This window comes from Cyanistes caeruleus, chromosome Z (genome assembly GCF_971803275.1).
Source record: "Cyanistes caeruleus chromosome Z, bCyaCae1.hap1.1, whole genome shotgun sequence".
Classification (NCBI taxonomy): domain Eukaryota; kingdom Metazoa; phylum Chordata; class Aves; order Passeriformes; family Paridae; genus Cyanistes; species Cyanistes caeruleus.
Window position 1 is genome coordinate 55,584,129 of NC_141732.1, and position 19,383 is coordinate 55,603,511.

Here is a 19,383-nt window from a genome sequence, read left to right on the forward strand (position 1 = left end):
GACCACTTTTTGATGTGAATGGATATGTAGAAGCTGTTATTTTCTGTGGCAATAGCTGGACTAAATTCGAGTTGGGCTTTGGCCTCTCCAGTTTTCTCTCTGATAAATTCGTGACATCCTTGTAGCCCTCCTGAGGGATGCACTTACATGGATGTGTGTGTTTGTGTGCTTGTATCTAGCCAGCCAGGCAGAGGTTACGTTGGAAAACTAGACGCATTTTCCCTCTATCATCTGTGACATGTTGATTCTATTTATACCATCATTCTTGGAAATGCTGGGTGGAGAGCATGAAGGTGAGTGGAGCACTAAATACACTCCTATTTCTATTTCAGGAAGCTCCATGCTGGATAAGCCTTCTTCTAAAGATAGATGAAAGTAAATCTCTGTGACCTAGTTAGACCATGGGCGAGAGAAGGCATCTTAAAAAACTTCTTGCAAACAGATTGTTTCCTTCTAATAGTGCAGAGTGTAGGATAATTTTATCTTTGAGATAAAAGTGAAAAAACACTAAGATGGAAAGTTTTGACAAAAGGATCAAACAATTCACAAAGAAGAAGGACCAACTGAAGGAAAAATTGAAGGATATCTAAACGTATGACTCAAAAACCACATTGGATAGAAGGAAAAAGATAAAATAATTGCTTACAACTTGGACAAATATCTCATAATTATACCACAGTATTACTTTCAGTTGTTAGCATACCGATTAGAAACAGTGCACATATATATACATAATATCAGTTCAGGTAATCATGGAATATCCTGATTTGGAAGGGACCCACAAGGATTATCCAAGTCCAGCTCCTGGTCCTGCACAGGACACCCTCAAGTATTACACCATGTACCTGAGACTGTTGTCCAAATGCTTCTTGAACTCTGTCAGGCTTGGTGCTGTGACTGCTTCCCTTGGGAGCCTCTTCCAGGGCCAAACCACCATCTGAGTGAAACACCTTTTCTTGATACTCCAACCAAACTTCCCCTGACTCTCTATCAGGCTGTTTCCTCAATTCCTGTCACTGGTCACCAAAGTGAAGAGATTGGTACCTTCCCTGCCTCTTCCCCTCATGAGGAAGTTGTAGACTGCAATGAGATCTTCTCTCAATCTGCTCTTCTCCAGGCTGAAGAGGACAAGTGGCCTCAGCTGCTCCTCATATGGTGTCCCCTCAAGGCCCTTCACCATCTTCATCTATATGCTTCATAAAATGTGGTACCCAAAACCACACACTATGTCTGTGTGCATGCACACATATATATGTAGTTTATGTATGTATATTCCATAAGAGGGAAATTTTACTGGGTATTTATCCTAATGTTTACTTGTCACCCTAGCTCCCTGGTCAAAATAAGGAAAAGTTAGGTCTTGAAAACTCTTTGTGTACAAACGTTTGGCTTATTAAAAAGGGAGAAGGGGAAGGGAATCTCCCAAATACTGAAAAATTCTCAACCTCTTTACAAAAGAGAAAAAATTGCTTTTAAAAATCCTTTTTAGTAAACTCGCACAATTTGAACGTAATACTTAACGACCAAAATCTTTCCTACGAAGTATATGCCTCAAACATTTTTCAACTTTATATCTCATTTTCCCCCAGCAATAATGGTATAAAATTATTTAGAAAGCCTATAAAAATTGAGGACCCAGCTATGTTATTTACTGCTTCTGTTGGATTATTGAAATGCTACCAAATGTACACAGAAATGACAGTGAGTTGTTTCTAATTGTTTCACTTGTTTCCTGGCTGCCAGTTACTCCCTTCTTCCAAACACACAGTTGTGCAAAGTTCTACTCTTTCTGGAGCACAGACCTGTAGAACTCCTTGAAATTACTAGAAATAAACATTTTCCTTGCACTACTAACCTTTGGGTGCTTTCACTGAGCCTGTGGGCTTATTCCACTGGCCACAGCTACAGGCATCACAGGACCGATCCTACAAGAGAAAGTGTTTATAGTCAGTGACCAGCTCTATCAGGGACATGCTGTATAATCCAACACAAGAGGACTTAAAAGGAAAGGGGAAGTCTAAATACGGATCACCATACTTGTTAGTTTTTCTTCCCCTGAAATTGCCATGATATATACATTAATTATTTCTTCTTTCATTCTGGTAGCAAAACCTTGCTAATTTGAATGGAGGTATGATTTTAACTACGCTCAGAACTTAATTCCACAAAGACATCAGCAATGCAAAATATACTTAGGGAACAGTCCCTTGTTCTTTAAATAATTCCTATAAAGAATAAGCAGAAAACTTTAAGGTTTTAGTACAGTCCACAGTACTATATTTCTACCTGGATCTGGAGTAGCAGAAGTCATTTTAATACTCAACAACAAACAAGGCAGGGAAGAAATTTGAATATTTTTTTTTACATTATTTTAATATTTATTTTTATTTAAATATATTTATATTCAGATATCCCCTGGGGACCTTTTGTGTTTCCTATTTCAGGACTTTAAAACTTCTTTCTTTCTGCAGAACTCATTATTTAAAATGTAGTGCTATGTAGTGTGATTCTAAATATTGGATGGCCATTGAAAATTCTAGCTTTTATCAGTAATATATAAGGTATTAGGTTTTGAAAGTTTGGATGGAAACTCACTGAGTTTCCATGCTGTATTGGTCCATAAACATAAGAACTCCCACTAAACTGAGCTCTCCCAAACCAAATCAATTTCTGTAGAAGAGACAAGCATCCTCAATTTTTTTTTTCTTTATGTAAATGGAAATACAGTATTTTAAAGAATAGAACCACAAATTAACTCTTCCTGCCCTTTCAAAGCAATAAATGTTTCAGTGAGTTGAGACAGTTTTTGAGGAATTTCTGAAATACAGTATCTATGCAGTAGCTAATAATCTTGTTAATTTCCATGGAAGAGGAAGAGAGTTTAATACAGAATATAAAATCACCATTTACTTTCCCATGTCCACTCATTTCTAAGACAAAAGGATTAAAGAAAGCATATAAATGATGCTATTCATTCTACAAGGAAATATATCTCCAGTTAATACCCATTACAGGAGTGAACAGCAAATTTTCTTGAGAATTCAGTAGAATCAAGATTCTGGTTCCTGAATGGATGAAAGTGTTTTCTGTCTATAGAAATGTCCAGCCATAAAAAATGTGAGGTTATGGAGTTTCTCAAATTTAAACACTGGCTACAACTGTTCTGATTTTTTCCCTGGGCAACGCAATCTTACAGACAGAAATAAAGCTAAGATGAATGAAAGGGGTATGACAAAGTTAAATGGGTTACTTTATTAGGAGATTTGCACTTATGTTTTCTCCTTCAGAAGAAGATGAAGCAGACAAAAGTGAGGGAATCTGACGGGGGCCAAATTGGCTGAACAGCTTATCTTCTCTGGAAGAGAAATCCATATTTAATTGAACATGTAGGACTGAAGAGACCATGCCCTGTAAGAGTGCAATTCTGCTCTCCTTTTGAGGCCTGAAATATGGGCACCTACAAGCAAAGAATTAAAGCTAACAGATGTTTCTGTTGGATGTGGGACGGATTACTGGCATATTTAACACTATTTTGTTTCTTGAGCTAAAGTTGAGCAGTTGGTGAGCTTCAGCTTTATTGAACAACCAGCTGGGTTTTTTCAATCACTGATTCTTGTCAACTGTTATTATGGAGATAATTATCATTATTTTAATGGGTTTAATGAGCTCTCAGTCTCCTCTTCCAAATATGTTTTGGGTTTAAATGTATTCAGTTATACAGCTGTTGAACTAAGCAGCAAATTATTTACACAGTTTTCTCTCATTTGCTATTTATGCAAAACTTGCATCTGTCTCAGGATCTGACTGAGGGATTTTATTATACTGAATTAACTTCATTTCAGAAGTGAAGTGCTCCCTACTGAATCTAGACTGCTTTAACTTATTTTCCGTGGTTTGGAAATGCCAAGAACACCTGAACTGAGGTGAAAATTTTCATTACTGGTAACCAAGAATTTTCAGGTAGTACACATCTGATGCCTCCTTACAATTTTCCCTGCTATTTTCCTTCAGTGAAGGCATGGATCCTTCTAGGCCAAAGTTAATAAAACATGTCCAAACCCACATCAGAATTTCCTTAAAATCAGTGTCAAACCAACCATGTTCTCCAGGCATAAATATCCACATTTCAAGCAGAATGTTTTGAAAAATGGACCCCATTAACATATATGGAGTGTATGCTAATAAATTCATCGTTCATAAATAATCTGATTATATAAACTGTGTGCATATCATATATAAATTAAGTATATATTAAGACACCCATATCAGCCTTCAAGTTTCTATTGAAACTTCTATTGTATTCTATAAGCTACAATATTTGAAGCTAACTTAAAAGATTATTTATATTATAAATTAAAAGAGCACATTTTCTGCCATAGTTTGGAGCTGTGAGAAGACAAAAATTTAGACTACCTTGTAAAAATAAGTATGGATTTACAGAAAGTATCCAAAATCAATGAGTGCAGATGTTGATGAGGAGACACAAATATAATGGAAGTTTTTAGAAAAACAAACCTGAGCTGGGAATAATAGTAATTGGGTTTAGTCAAATCCTTTTCCATACCACTTCTACAAACACTAGTTTTCTCAGTCTCACATGCATGTGGATCCAGTGTCAAATGAAGTCAATGATTTAACCATTAGCTCAATTGTCTGTGGAGATAAGGTTTCTTGTTCTATGCATTTTACAAGAGATATGTCTGCTTTATTGCACAGTACAATCAAGATAAAGATACTGCCATAAATATTCCTCTTCCCTTTTTGGATTACCATCACTAATAGAACAGGAATTGGAAGTAAGTAAACAATTGTTCATGAACATGATCTGGAATAACTGAAAATGAGAAGTGGACCAGATCAGGTTTTTTCTTCCTACATCAGTGTGATAGTAATAAGAAGATCACTGTCTTTTCACTTCTCCCTGGGAAATTACCTTCATCTGCTGGTAGTAGGCTTCAGGATAAAACTTCTTCTTTCTATCAACATATGTGGGGTTTTTCCCTCAGTGAATACTTGGTAAGAGAAAAGTGATAATCTTTGTAATTCTCCATAGGACATAACCAGACCTCACTAAGGCCTGTGGGAAGACTTCCAATGATATCTGAAAGTACTTCTCAGTTTGCCTCATTATTTGTTATGGGTTCTGTTGCCCAATGAGATAGGAACCCATCTATTCCTCAACCAAATGAAAAAAAAATATATTCAGAACGTATGTCAGCAGGTGGCAACCTTTTCAGACAAGCTTAATGAAAATCAAAGAAAGTTAATTGATTAAAAATCTGGCTGCTTGATATGACACAGTAAACATACAACAAGTAATGAACTTTCAAGGATATCTTATTTCTTAAATTATTTTCCCCTTCATTTGCTATTTTAGTATCATCCTAACTTCATGTTTGAAGTTCAGTCATTTTAGATATTCCTTCTGGTCTTAGGGCTTCTTATCCAGCATTGCTGCATTAATATTGTCTGGAAGGTGTCACCAATACAAAGAAATGGGTCTTCTCACAGAAAACTGTGAAATAGAAATTGTCTCCCTGCATTGTCTTTGCTTCTCCCAAATTTCAACTGTTTAAGTTGCATAATTTTTTGTATATTAGCTGAGAAATGCAGAAGTTTAACATACCCATTTGCCTGCACTGACTATAGTCTTTGAAATCATCTTGGATTTGTGTGTAAATTGTATTCATTTGTTTCATTGGTTGTATTCATTTTCAGAGAGCAAGGCACTGTGAGCATTTTCACGGGAGTATAGTTACTTTGGTATTCATTATAATAGATAAAATGCCTTAAAATACTATCAAAATTATACACATTCACTTTTCACATAACTTACAGATCATTTTTATTTTGATAATTACTGAAATAATCTAAACTAGATATTCAGATTTCCTATGCCAAAAGTCTGTGGCAGTCCTAACATGCAGCCTGCCAAAGCTGGGGTACTGTTTGTGGCATCACATGTGTTTATAGGGTTTATGTCATAATTTACTTTTCCATGTTTACACTAATCAAATTTGAACTAAAAATAAGTTGACAGATTCTGTAATGAGGTAGCTGCAGATATGTTTCTTTTCTCTCTCGTGTGTGAGAGCTTAGTTGTCAGTTTAGCAAAATGGTTTGCTGTCCCTCTTGTTGTTTTTATGTGTGCTCTGTCCTTATTCTAAGGGACACCTTTGCTATCATTCTCTCTATTCCTCCCTCGCCTAACAAGGGAGTGGGTGAGGGTGACAGAACAGTATGTCTGTGTTACCCACAGATTATCTACCCTAGGGGCTTCCTGGCAATGCCTCTAGCAGTACTTAGCCCTGTGGACCTCTCCAATCATTTCAGGTTATGAACAAAGTAATTTTTGAGTATTGTTTAGGACACTGCTTTTGTTCTTTATTTTTCTTTATCTTATCCTCCTTTCTCCTTTTTTCTTTTTCTTCCTGTTTCTGAGTTTTCTTAATTCTTCTCTTCTGTTCTTCGCTCTTCACTTCTGTATTTTATCTGTTGTTCACTCCCTATCTACTTCTCTATTCTGTTTGCTAAAATGATCAGCAACACAGACGCAACCTGCATAATGAAATGAACATTAAGTCAACAAACTCTGAAGAGTTAGCTGCTTACACAAAGTCACCACAGACCACAAGCTACACATGGTGGGAGCCTGCAAGGCACAGCAAATTGTATGGTCTAAAAGTGTGTAAAGGGGACAAGATTTTATATCCTCAGCTGAGCAACTGCATCTGCCTGATTTGCTGGTACTAACATGGAATTCAAAGCTGCTTTGGAGTGCAAGGGAAAGGGAACAGCTGTTTGCTGGCAGACCTCTGGGTTCACAGTGTAGCTCTGCCCCATTCCTACCCACAGCAGGGTGGGCTCTGGTCCAACCTCTTGCCTTCCACTGTTCCTCCCCAAAAACCTGCTAAGTGTAGCTTCAAGGAAACAGAGCTCACCTCTGGTGAGGCACAGGAGGATGTAAAACCAGGCATATCAGCTCAGGCTAGCAGTATAATCCAAGACACTGGTCTCATGAAGAAACAAGAAACCAGATGGCATATTATGTCAGCTTTCCACCTGGTCTTCAGGCAACTTAGAAAACATCCTGCAAACAGATTGTAACCTGAAGTTACACCTTGGAGGGTCCAGGCTCCAGAAGGTTGAAGTCTACAAGCCCCTAACAATCACATCTGACTTCCCGCTGCTCCCTGCCCCTTGGCAATTGCACTTTTATTAGTCTAAAGGTCCAGCCCCAGCCAAAGGAGTCCAAAGTCACCAGCATGAGCCTTAGCTACAGCGCTCCCCTGAGAGGTTAGTGATGTGAGTCCAAACTCCTTGGAAGGGAAATAAATCAGTCTCCCATCTTGTGACTCTTGTATTTTTCCCCAAATCTGATGTTGCCAGTATATATTCAGTTACATGTAAATATTCTTACAGGACTAGATCAGGTTTGCCATAAGGGTAACATTTTCCAGCAAATGTAGTAAAAGAATTTGAAATGTACAAAGTGTAACTGGTACCAGTGACAGGCTGCAAATGCAATTTGGTCCTGCCCTCACTAGGCATTGGAATTAATGATGGATTGGCCAGCTCAATTAATTACTCAGTTAAACAACTCTCATCTTAAGCAGCCAACTTAATTCTCTCTCTGACATCATCCGTGTTGTAGTGAAATAATTATGGAATATCTGGGGTGTAGCTGAGAAGAAGATTTGGGATTAGACTGCTGTGAGGTGATGACCATTAGACAAATTTCTTCCCTTTCTTAAGTGGATAAGGCAATCTCATGCCACAGGCTGGAACCAAGGATGTGTCCTTTAAAAAGTATGTGGAGTCACTTTAATCGCTGTTTATAGAAGAGCTATCACTCCATCCCTGTTTCCTGTCTATCCCATATCTGCCACTGCCAATTTAAATAATACATTTTTAGCACTGTAGGAATCCTATGTGTTAAATAGTTTTTCCACTGGAAAATTATCAAATAACATCCATGGAGCTTTAGGATTTTTTTTTTCTCTCCATACAGCTGCAAAAAGAGACAGAGTAAACAGAAGAACAAATTAATAATATAAATATTAGGAAGAATTTTGTAGTAAAATAGTGATGTTGGTAGAGTGTAGAGTGTAAAGAACACTTTGGATATAATCTTTCAACCTAAAATGCACAATCATTAAACACTATAAACAGAATGGAGAGAGTTTGAGCTGTTATTTTAAGAAAAATAACAGAGCTATGAAGAACATCCAAAATTAGAATGATCAAAAAAGCATGCCCTTCCATAACCCTTGTTCTGTCCTACTTGAGCTGTTATTTTGAAAGCAAACCTTTAACTGGCATTCATGACCTTTAAAAAGGAAATACATTGAGCTTTTCTTCCTACTGTAATCCCAGTGTCCTTATCATCTACATGGAGGCCAGAGAGATGGTCTATTCTCCTCCCATCTCTTTGTTGTCTTAAAGGGTAGCTAAGGGCCACCTTCAGCTTGTTCAGCTTGGTTCTTTGAGCCAGCCAGCTGGCTCCTCCATCAGCAGTTAATGGCACCTTATGGGCATCGCATGCACCTCAAAAAAGAAAGGACCAGATAAAATGTGCACACATAATTGGAAAAGGGCCATGGGAGAAGAGGATCATATGGAAGAGATTTTGTAAAAAGTTTCCAAAACAGCTTAAGTTTTAATGAAAGGCTAGGTTTCTTTAAACATGGAAGAGTATTATTAGCCCTCAGCAAGACCACTGCTTTTGGTATTTCTTTTGTGCTCAATTCCTTGTTTCACACAATACAAAACTCATAGTGAAACTGAAGGTTGCTAAAGAGGTAGGTACCATGTGTTTCAGTAAGACATGTTATATCCTACAAGAACTGAAAGAAGAGGATTTCACTCACAAAGTAACAGAAGTGAGTATATATTTATGTGGGCGTATGTGTGTGTGTATTTATAAAAACATATCTGCTACCAAACGCTCCGCTTGGTGTCCAGTTATTAAAAGTAATTACGAGATAATGCTTTCCTTTCCATTTAGGAAAGATGAATACATTTTATTTCAGCTGAAGACTGAGCAGATTTCTTGCTGGAAAAGCTGCTTGGCTATAAAGACTGATTAATCCTTATTAGCCTCTATTATTCACTTGTAATTAAGCTGGCTTAGTAATGACTTAGATATTTCCCTTTGAACCTAAGTACAACAGAAAATACAGTAAAGGAATTAGAACATATCAATGCTGTTCTTAGGATACCACTGTGTTTGTCTTGTTGAGATCCAACAAGGAAAAAGCAGGAATCAAATCAATAAGACAGAATTTAAAAAGGCTCTTAAGGCAAATTGCTGAGACACTGGAAGGAACTTCTTTTGATATATTTGTATTGTTATTAGGGAGTTCTGCTTTCCAAACTGCCAGAGCATAAAACCTCTGTTAAAGCTTTGAAGCTGCGCTGAATATGTATTCATTGTCCAGAAAAACTGTAGCTTGCACATACATCTCAAAATTTCATTCAAAGAGGGCTCATTTCATTAAAATTATTTTATTTAATTTGAAGAGAAATGTGTTTACTTCTTCAGTTCCAGCACAAAATGTCATTTTTGTCTAATCCTATGAAGTGCGTGCAACAAGTAATTTATCCTATGAAGTGCGTGCAACAAGTAATTTATCCTATGAAGTGCGTGCAACAAGTAATTTAAGATACCTTCCTCTCTGCCTTTGCCCTTCATTGTGGTGCCAAATTTGAATCTTGTCCTTGTCTGAACAACAAAGATACCTTCCCCCTCTGATACCCAAAACACATCCTGTGTATTGCTCTTAATGATTTTGCTAACTTGTAGAAAGTTTTAAAAATAAGTACAAGTTTGTTCCCAAAACTACAGAAAATCTGAAATTCAAAACTGATTTTATCTTGTTTCTGCAATTTCCATCAATTAGAAAACAAATTCCTTTGGTCAATATGGGGAGAAATTATTGAGGTTAATTACTTTGAACTGAAACAGATTTCAAACACTAATTGTACTGAATTCAATAAACTAGCATATTGAATGGGTAAGACAGCTCAGATGTAGCCAAGTATCACCAGCAGATACTGGAACAGAGATTAGGATCACAAATAAATAAGCAATTACTTTTTGCCAAAAAAAAAAAAAAGTGAGAAGAAAATCAACATAGTTTGAAACCTGAAATTCTGAACATTTCACAACCACTCTAGTACTAATCTTTCACCATGAGTGATGACAAAGACTTGCTCTGGATACTAACTCAGTTAAGATTTTCATCACAGAGAAAAGGAAACAAAGAAACCCTATCAAACCACTGTGACTCTACAGCATGACTAAGGATGGCCAACTAGCATCATAAAATGAAGTTTTTGTGAGAAGTCACCGTATGTATTAACATAACTGTCTCTACCAATCCCTGCCCACACCTCCACAACCCCACCCACAATCATTCTACCCAGGACCTTTTCCCTGGAACAAACAAGCACCACATACAAATCCTGGGAAAATCAATAGGAATTATTGCTGTATTTTAGGAGATAAAACAGGTAAGGTTCTGATCTGAGCATGGGAACATTACCCAGTAAATTCTGTCATGACTTACTGTCCTAACCAGATTCACCATCTTCCAGTGGGAGCCTGTTCATTGTTTTTTAGCAGGAAACAAACTAATTCTTGCAGCAAGTCTTTAGGATGAACCTGAGTCCTGATCATTGGCCCGCAGAATCCAGTGACAACCATTCAACTGCATTCTTTACCTGTGGTTGAAGTTTAGGTGGGGTTCACTTTCTGTGGGATGTGAAAAAGTCAATTAATGTGTTTGGAATGAGAGACAGATATCTCCATTTTGCTGGCAGAGGAAAGAGATGTTGGTGAGCATGATTTCTCTGGCATATGTGACTTTTTCTGTGACATCCTGACAAAATGCTGCCTATAGACACAAAATTCTTCCAGAAATCTTGGTGACTTCATATTATGAGTGCAACATTATGCAAGAAATCATATAGCACTGATATAGCATTCATACTGGTGTGATTCCTTGCTCTATGGTTCTATAGAAAAAAAAAAAAAAATCCTGCTCATTTATAAATGGATGGGCTTAATTTCTGGTGAACCTATGAACAAATTGTTAGCTTGATCTTTGAGGAGGTCTTCTACAGTTTTCTGGAATTCCTATCACAGGACAATGGTTTTGTACAAATACAGGATGATCTTCACAGCTTCAGAAATCTGTACTAAGGAACTGACCCAGCATGGGCTGGTGCCTACCAGATGCTTCAAACAACTTCTGCTGTTCTTTAGAAGCTGACAGATTCTCTAAAAACAGGTCATTCCTTCCCTTTCCACCTCCTGATATTGTTTTCATTACACATGTACTCTAAATACTTTTAAGAAAAAGCAGACTAGTAGAAAAATATTATGCTAACTGGAAGTATTGTATAACAGATGCCCCCTTTTCAAATAATGCTCTCAATTTTTTTTCTGGAGCTGAAACACCAAGCTGAAACACTACATGCTTTAGAAAGCAGCTCAGAGAAACAACTAAACCTGAAATAGTCAGTGAATTTAGATTCCAGCACATCCATCCTGGATACCTTTTGATTTGGTTTAAATCCAGTGTATTGCATAAGAGCACATTGTAAGAGCACATACTCTTTCCAGCTTACAAAGTCCGTAGTAGCAGATCCAGCATAGAGCCCACCACAAAACAGGAAGGCTTTCATCACTGCAAAAAGGGTCTAACAGTTACATTGCAACCCTAAAAAGGGAAGACTGAAGTATAAGTTCTTTCACAACCAGGAATAGCAACAAATGAATTAAAAGGAAGACCAGAAGTCATCTTGTCCTTCCCAGCCAAAACACTTGTGGCTTATCAGAGGGGCTGGTGTCAGAACAGGAAGGGGCAAAGCCACATGCTTCTCTCCCAGAGCCATCACATCTGGTCCTCCTTTGTGGGAAGACCAAGATTCTTCCATGCAGGGAAATCAGGTGGTGTCTATTCTTCATCAGGCCTCCAGACAGAGGACTGTCTGTGGGTGATGCCTACTTGCTGTACATTATCATCCCTTCTACTACAACATCATTGGAGAAAAACAGATAAAAAGGCATGCTCCTTCTCACAGCCTTGCTTTCAATTTCAAATTGGTTGTACCTGTCTCAAGTTCTTAGCAAAAGGTGATGTTATCAGTGTAGGAGACTCACGTTACCTTGTAGCTTTTTGTAATTAAACCAATCTCCAACTTCGTATTTTTCAGTGTTCTCTGAATTCTAATGCTTCTAATGAGCATATTCAGACGAAAAGTAGAGTATTTCCAGGTTTACTTTTTGAAGAATGAAAGGGGAAAATAGGTTTTCAGGGAACACACTTTTCATGCTAAGATTTTTTTCTTTACATCAAATTAATTCCTGCACATCCACAGAATAGAAGGAAAATGTGTTAGTGTTTTAGCTTTTGTGGTAGAAGAGGGAGGAAGGGATTAGAAATTAAAAATAGGGTGGTATTTTCATCCTACATTTAAATAATTAATAACAGTTTTTTCTAACATGAAAAGCAGGAAATTACAATTTTTTTTTAAAAAAAAAGCAATTATTCACATAATTTCTTCTCATAATCTCCAGAGCACAAAAATATTTTTTTTTTACTGCATGATTACTTAGCTTAATTACTACCAGTGACATTACAAGTTTTTACAGTACATTAAGAATTGTTAGTTGAGAAAAATGAGAAACAAAATGCTGTGTTTCACTTATCAAGAGCAGAGTAATATGTATAAAACCATCTGTTTTACAGAAGAAAGTCAAAAAATTTTTACATTTGGAAGGAGCTAAACCAAACATTAAGTAATATTTTTCATTGGATCATAAGTATTTTAGAAGTCAAGCAAGAAGGACTAGTCCCTGTCAAGTATATGTAAACAAAAAATACACAATCATCATGCAATTCAATGCATGTTTTAAATAACTGCTGCAGATTAACTTAGGACTTTTCTTTGGATAAAAATCTGAATATAATTTATAAAATGCTACTGCATTTTTACGGCAATGGAAAGCTGCAATCTCAATTTCAGAATAGAAAATTTACGGAAAAAGAAGAATAATCCAAACCAAATTTTAGTCTCTTTGCCTCCCCTCCCCACTCCCCCCGATTTGTTTCTTTCTTTTCAAAGGCTTTGCATTATTTGTGTCTCTATAATTATTTCTTCTCCAAGATGACATTCCTTTCTTTTTTGTGATCTTCTGAGATTGTAAGGTAAATCATGGAAAACTACTGGACTTGAGAAGAAAATAACTATTAAAATAACTATTTGGTTTTAATTGGTGGTTTATTTTTAAAAATTTGTTGGGTTATAAAATTAATCTATCAAACAAAGGAATAATTTGACAACAGCCTGTAGCAGTCTCACAGCACTTATAAGGTCTGTTTTGAGGAGCAGTCTGATTGGATCCATTGGTACTGAAGAACATACATTCGTGCTCAGAAACTATGGATCATTTCATATCAACTAGTGCGCAAGATGTTGCCTTACACACCATTGATTTGTGTCCCTTAACCACAGCCACAGAAAATCCCCGTTACCTTATGCAGCCTTTACTGCTTTTTTTTCTTTTGATGACATTCTGCTGACATGTCCAGAAGAGTGGAGCAGGCCACTCAGAAATCTCTCTGCACCTTTGAGTCTTTGCAATTTCAAAGACTGAAAGCAATGTAAGTGTTGTCTGAGATCCATACTCCTCTGTCTCAGTGTATGGGCTTGTCTTGGATTGCTTCCATGATTCATCCCTTCATGCTTAACCTGTTCTAAATCCTGCATATCTCTCTGGGACTACTAGGAACAGCACCTTAAAGACACGACACTGTTTATCTGTGAAATGCACATCATGTTTGTCAAACCCTTACCATCTGCTCTGCACCCAGATAGTCCTAAGACAAGGCTTTTGTTGATGCACTTGTTGGTAAAAATGAAAGACAATTAAAAAAAAAAAACTTCCTTGATATTCAAAGCTACAAATTACCTTCTAGTCAAAAATGTACATTAGACATGCCAAAATGCTACTAGGAATGTAACTCAGTGCTACTACTCTGTACTGACAAAAAATCTCAGTAGTCTACACCATTCAAGAAGCTGGTCTTAAACATAAAAATGCAAATGACATTTACAGAAAGACTTCACTTCTATGCTGTTTGAACCAGACCTGTTAACTTGGGATTTCCACAGGGTACAAACTGTTTCTGTAACCTCTCTGCCATTACTGGTATAGCTTTTTTTTTTCTATTTCCAAACAAAAGCAATATTCTTCTATATTTTATTTCATTATAATTGAGAACACATCAAATGAAAATAAAGGTTTTAAATAATTCTCTGAAGAAATACATACACTGACAGACCATTTATTTATGTTATATACAAAAATATGGCTATTAGCAGCAGAAGCAGTAAGACTTTAAGCAAAATAAAAACAAACTGCCTCTTTTTATTCTTGGCTTTTTGTGTGAATATTTTTTATAATTTTAAGAGTGGAGTCATTAACCATTAACAGTCCAGTGTCTCACAAACTTTGGGGTAAATAACTGAAAGTTCATTGCACAGATATTTATTTTGTGCAGCAAACTAGTAGCAAATCTGTACCAAATACAGACTCAGATTATAACTTTCTCTTCTGTAAATATCTGAGGGATGTAGGAAAAACATATCAGCCAAAAAAAATCATCCTCCTGACACCTCAAGAAAGATACTAGTCCTGTTACAAGCTCCTGTTGTGCTAAATCATGTTACAGTGCTTGTGGCAATAAGTTATACAACGTGAAAATAAATAAACTCCAAAGGATTGCATTTACATTTTGCATCATTTACAAAGATGTATTTTTTAAGGGAAAGTAAACCTAATAGGTAAAATATAAGAATGAAACTCAAAATTCAAAGTCTGTTTTTTACTAAGTATTTTACTATGCAAATTACTAAGCATTCCTTTAAAAAACTCTTTCTCTGTGCTTATTTTTGGGGACTGGGTTTTAAAACAGTATGTACTGCTTTTGTTCACCTACTATGATTTGAGCAAATTTTCTTCATATTTATGTATTTCAGACAATGTCTCAGAGAAAGGATTTATTGTATATATGGTTTAAATCAAGAATACACTAATGCATATCATCTTCAGAAATAAAATCTGTACCTAAAGGCTGCAGCTTGCTTTTATCTGCATGGCAAACTGAACTTCTGAGCCAACCAGACTAAAAACTTACAAGTGATTGCAATCCAGACTAATACCCTGCAGTCTGAACAAGACACCACCACAAACACAGAACTTACGTAATTTTCTGTGTGTGTTAGGAAGACTCCTATACATCTCACTTGACGTAAAAACTGGTATTCCAGGTGTTTGTCATGTAACTGTCAAAATAACTGTCCAAATAATTTCTTTAATTTCAATCAGTATATCTGTATCTATCATATAAAAATAAACTCATATATCCCAAGGTCAAGATGTGGTTTTCACAGCAAGACCTGGCACACACTTTTTATTAGCAGATAACAAATTATTTGTGAGTTAAGTATAACCGAATAAACTATTAACTTGTACCAAACTAGAGTGGGTGGCAACATTAAGCTAAGAAGTTCAAGAAACAAGTTATTTCCATCTCCTTTGGCAGAGCCCCCTTTGGCTGCTCCCAAAGCATAAGGAATCTACAACTTACCCAGAAACTGGGCTGAATCTGTGGTAGATCATTTCTTCTTATGGAAAAACCTGCAGAAAGACACCAGATGGAGGGAGGCAGAAAGTCCTTTCCACTAGTTGCTTCAGTAAGGGGTGGAAGCAGGAGGCTGTCCCAGGGTGGAAGCGCAGCCCAGGTGCCCTGGAGAGAGCAGGATTCAGAACAGGGCAGCTGGAGCTGCCTGCCAGCCCTCTGCAATATCTGCCCACCATTTGTAGCCTCTCTGTTTGGTTTCTGGGCATCCTGCAGAGGACCCTGCACTTCAGAGAGCAGCAGCTTGAAGAAATACTTAATCATAAAATGAGCAAATTCTCCTTCTGCAGGGAAATGGATACCTGTCCTATTTCTTGCCCCACCTCTGCATTCTGCTTCTTCAGAAGCGTGCAGGGGGGGATTTTTCTCATGCAATATTTGAAACCTACTCTTGCATTAACTCATTTCACATGGCAGTTCTGATCGTTCTGATGCATTTATGATCAACATGAAAAAACATTATTGAGGTCTACAAAAATGCAAACGAGATATGCAATTGAGTCCATCCTATTACTGATATGAGTGATCAGCCTCAGTGTTGCTATGTACTGCACAACATGAACTTTTTCTTTTGTTCTGTTTTTTTCCAAGTGAGATCCAGGAACCAGCTTACCACCTCTTAAATGTCATTGTTCCTAGACTAATCATATACACAGATGAGTAGAGATAAACATGTGGAATCCTAAACACAATGCAGTTTGAAGAGAAAAAAAAACAGCCCCAGTAATTCTTATCCCAGTACAGCACAGGTTGGTGTGTTGGAGCAGACTTCAGTACTGGCAGATGATAAATGAAATACATTGATTCCTGTATGACACAGCTCCTCTCTGTGTTTTAGCAATGGCCCATTGAATCTTGCTGGAACTGTTGTGATAAAGTTAGTGAAGCCTTTGACAAGATTCCAGTAGCAGGACTTATATATGCAAAATTCAGTCGATTATATTGTGAATATTATCAGCCTAATTGGAAAATATTTTCCTATCTGCATAGGTTAGACCATATGGTAATAGCACCAGTATCTAAAAACCAGACTATAGGTATCTCTAGCGTAAATAGACTGCTTGTTAATGCATATAGTTATTATTCTTTCATCAGTTAAATGTGTAGCTGATTAACACTTTTTCTTAATACAAAAGCAGATAAATATATTGCATTTCTAAAGAGTTAACCATAAAAGCATTTTACTTAACTTACCAGTTGTTGAAGCTGGAAGGAGTCTTGCCCTAAACACTACCTGCTCTCATGTTTGTAATATCTGTTTCTGTCTCCCACTGTCTCCCTCCCCCCTGTGCAGAGATTGCAGTAAACTTAGAAAACTAGCAGGGACAATGTTTCAAATGACTTAAGAAGGAGAACAGGAACAATCATTTCGTTCTGGGTTTTTTTTTTTTTTTTTCAGATGAGTACAGTACCTTCAGAAAGAAGGAAGGAAGGGAGGGGAGAGGAAGTCAACAACCCTTTGCTTTCCTGCAAAAAATAAGGAAACAGCAGATAGCAATCTCATTTTCTCTCAAACAAAATGTTTGGAAAAATAAATATATCCAATCCAAAAGGAATTCCTCAAGTATTATATCTGCATTATTGGCTTCATAAAACCTTCTTTACAGCTTGTTATGTGCAAGTACATGAAATGAATTTCCAAAGTGGTAGGTAGGAATAAGACACCCGTATCTTATGCAGAACAATTAGCCGTAAGCTTGCATAGATAATGAAGGCTTGTCCTCTAGAGAAAGACTAATCATAGATGTATACACAGATCTTGTTTCCATGGTGATATAGGTAAAAAAAATGCCTAAAACCCCTGTTTACAGTGATCACAAGAAAATAGCACATTGGCTATTTATAGAACACTGTGGGGGAAAAAGAAGGGTGATGAAAGGGGTCAGAAAAATGGCAAAGATCGTATCTTGATACTGGTGGTACAGTAATGAGCAATTGATCTCAAAGAATGTCATTACAGAAGGCATACTGATTCATCCAAACAGAACCAATGTACTATGTTTTAGAACAGATTTTATACTTAATTTCTTTCTTTCTTTCTTTCTTGCTTTCCCCATTAAACATATTTTGACAATCAGATACTGGCCAGCTGGCTGGAGTTATACTTGGGATAAGTTTAGCCCATTGTGCTCCACTGAGGTTTTGTTTGCTTGTATCTTTCCCCCTAACTTTATCTATCATCTGAAGGTCACTTGCAGTGATTAGATGCTCCTTTTTTTTTTCCCATTAATTTTTTTCATTCTAACATACTTGCCAGTAAACACCTTCACACTGGCATGAAGCTATGTGTTTAGTTTGTCTGCTATTGCAGCAGTGAATATGGAGCTGCTTCTCAACAAGCAATTCAGGTTGATTTCTGTGAAAGAGTTTTTAAAAAAAGCCTTTTCAAAAGGCCTTCTCCTACATACTCTGCACCCAGATTTTGCTCTGCAAGCAATTATCTAGATCAATGCTGCTGTAATAATTTAGATTACTACTGTAAATCCAGTTTTAATGGAAGGATGAGTTGTTATGTTATCTCATAGAGATTACTGTTTCATTCATTGTACAATAACAAGAATTGATAGGCTTTAAACCAACATAGGAAGTAGTTCTTCAGCACCTGTGTTCCTTCACGTGATTCCTGGTTCTACTGCCTGAAGATATGTAGCCATTATTTGGTTGGAGAGGCTTTCATCTTAATATTCAGAAAATTAAATCTTTTATAATGGACATCAGCATTTGACAGCAGTGCAGGTGTTATCAGTGATCTCTGGCCTTACAACACCACCAGAGTTTTCTGAAATGGGCAAAACCATAGCATAAGGGTGAATTTTAAAAGCAAAAGTATGCAATGTACTTAGATTATAAACTGCAAGTGAAGTCTTTTGGAAATGGAGGTCCTAATCAAAGGTATCTCCTCTGCATACTGAGCACAAGGAAAGTAAGGCCACAAGCCTTACGAAAGCACATGGAAGGCCACAAAAGTAATGTGTTGTCCTGCAGGGTCAGCCTAATAGCACAAAACCTGTAATTTTGTTTTGAAATTGTTTTTCATGATCTTGAAGATAGTAGCAGCTTCCAGGCCATTCCAGATAGTTTTATATTTTTTTATTTCCAGGTGAAACCCCGTACGCTGCCATTATGTAGCATCTTTATTTCTCTCCATCAGAAACCCTATGCAGAAGCATATTTGAAAACCTATCCTGATGAAGTTAGGATCATTACTAAGTAAATCTGTGAGTATATGTGATAGTCTGTGTAGTCCTCTGTGAAGGACTTGTCACAGCTATCCTATACTTCTTCTAAGAGCAGATTCCTTTTCTGTGAGGACTGCAAAGCTGAGGAGCTGCACAGATATCTACAAAGTACCTTCAACAGGTTATGAAGCTTTGCTATCCTGATTAAAGGGGACTGTGAGAGACCCCTACTTCAGCAAGGACAGCAGGAGATGGGAGGTCTTCTTTCACTTACTTCTACCTCATGTTCAATTGTCAGCAGCCCTTCCACCATTCAAGAGGTCATGACTTTGTTGCCCCAGCCAAATCCCAGCATGCAGCCACTGAAGTACTTGACCTGCTCTTACTTTTTCAAATTTCTCCCAACTGCTGCCAGAAAATCACAATCCATGAGGAAAATGCACTAAAACCGTGATTTTCATGCCGGAAAAATACCTTGCAAGGTTATATCT

General features: G+C 37.0%; 1 protein-coding gene across 7 annotated transcripts in view; it reads right to left on the minus strand.

Moving 5' to 3' along the window:
* ZNF366 (zinc finger protein 366) overlaps nt 1-17,089 on the minus strand; it is a 36,768-nt gene extending 19,679 nt beyond the window's left edge. For 2 of the 7 annotated variants that reach the window (XM_023943694.2, XM_023943695.2), the window contains exons 1-3: nt 16,908-17,057; nt 15,663-15,821; nt 1,856-1,925 (exon numbers count right to left, since the gene is read on the minus strand). The gene's annotated coding sequence lies outside the window, so the exon portion shown is untranslated. Of the gene's footprint in view, nt 1-1,855; nt 1,926-15,276; nt 15,358-15,662; nt 15,822-16,907 lie in introns of those variants that run through there. The other 5 variants (XM_023943696.2, XM_023943698.2, XM_023943697.2 and 2 more) reach the window with 5 other exon arrangements.
* Between the last annotated feature and the right edge of the window lie 2,294 nt (nt 17,090-19,383).